The following is a 2,071-nucleotide window of genomic DNA, read 5'->3' as shown; positions in this document are numbered from 1 at the left end:
ATAATATATTTAAACTATACATTATAATCTTACCACGTCATATTTCTTTTAAATTGTAGAATATATATTTCTAATACATTAAAAATCATAATACATATCTTTCAATAATTATCATAATTAGCAAATTTTATTATTCTTATTAATACTCCATCCATCTCACTTTGTTTGTCTTGTTTGAAAAATCAAACTTTTTAAGAGAACATCATTTATTGTATTATCGACCTTTTAAAAATGTATAAGTTTCCAAAACTATCCTTAAATAAATTTATCAAAAAATTGAATTAGTAAATTAATAGGGGTATAATAAAAACATTAGTAAATTAATGGCTTTTATTTTTAAAAACAAGACAATATTTTGGGACACCCCAAAATGGAATAGAGGACAAACAAAGTGGGACGGAGGGAGTAATTATCATTATTATTAAATTTCATAATTCTTGTTAATAATTACCATAATTCAATTTCATATTTAGACCCCAAAAAAAAAATTAAGAATTATATTTTATTAATTTTTGCCGTGCATTACATGAATAACTGATTAGTTAAAATTTAAATGTAAAGTAAATAAAATATCATAATAAAAAAATTATAATTAAAAAAAATACCTGAAGTTATATGATAGATGTCTATCATGTAAGGTTTATTTATTTATTTATTTTAAACTATAAATTATGGTAGATCTCCATCTCCTCTGTCTTTTCCTTGGGATCTATGAGCAAAATGGACTCAATTCCCTTTTTTTCCTAATTTCTTTGTTCCTTTTTGGTTTTGCTAATGAAGAGTATTATCTAGGGGGAAAAATGATAGATGAACTGAACTGCTTTTTTTTTTTTTTTTTTATACCGAATGTTCTTTGGCTGAAGTTAACGAGAAATTATAAGGTTTTCATTGTGGACAAGTGATGTGGTCCACCATTCCACTAAAAGACTCTTACCTATTTAAAATTGCTGAGTTAGAATTTTTTTTTAATTAAAAAAACAGAAATTAATTACTAACTCAGCAATTTTAATCAAATATGAGCTTTTTAGTAGAATGGTGGACAAGTGATGTAGTCCACCAAAAGATTGTATAATTTCTCAAAGTTAACCTAGGCCCAATTTGCAGAGGAGGCTCACATCTTTGATGGTTTTCTTTTTCTTATTTTTCCTTACTTTGTTTTATTTGGGCTAAGCCTAAGCACATCTTTGAGAGGGTTCTACAACTTAAAATACAAGCATTGAAATAGTTCATAATGCACCTATTATGAGCATTATTAGCCAGCAAGCATTACATGTCAAGCCCATACCAATCAATGGCATGCAAGTGCCCATTTCCCTTATTACGCGCCGCTAACTTGTGTACAACTGAACTGTGCAAGGCTGGCAAATCCATAGACTCACTACTTACTAAAATGGCATTGGCAGTCTAAAGAAACTGCAAAACTTGATAAAATAAAAATAGAATAAGAGAGTGAGTATCCATCAAAAAAAGAAAAAAGAAAAAAAAGAATAGGAGAGTGAGTAGAGACAGATCACATAAAAAGACTCAAAATATATACCTTATTTCAGATTGGATCCCAAGTTTTAATTGTGTCAAATAAAATCCCAAATATATAAGATCGGTCAATCATTCCAATTTGAATTTGAAGCTTTCGTCCATTTCGATTACTTTTGACAATAACATAATGGAGCAATGAAAAATTTACAAATCGAATCAGATTCATAAGTTTGAGAATTTGATTAAAAAGAACAAAACTTCGGGACTTAAATTGAAAGATTAACCTTGGGCATTTTTATGCAATTGAGAGAGAGAGAGAGTAGTTGGGTTGCGAATGTAACTCAGGTGTTTCCAAGAGAGTAAATAGTTTTTCTTGAATTCCCCTTTTATATATGCAGGAGGATGAAATTAATTTTGAGCTTAAATGTCAATCAGAGATCATATAAAACCATGCCTGATGGGATGGCATAAAACTTTATCCATATCTCTGGTCTGTAAACATGGGTATGTGTAAAATTGATTGGCATGGATTAACAAAGCTTCCAACACATATTTAAGTATAATATGACTCGGATAGACAAGAACTAATTGATCC

This window comes from Quercus suber, unplaced genomic scaffold (genome assembly GCF_002906115.3).
Source record: "Quercus suber isolate HL8 unplaced genomic scaffold, Cork oak 2.0 scaffold_512, whole genome shotgun sequence".
NCBI lineage: Eukaryota > Viridiplantae > Streptophyta > Magnoliopsida > Fagales > Fagaceae > Quercus > Quercus suber.
This window is presented reverse-complemented; position numbering follows the sequence as displayed.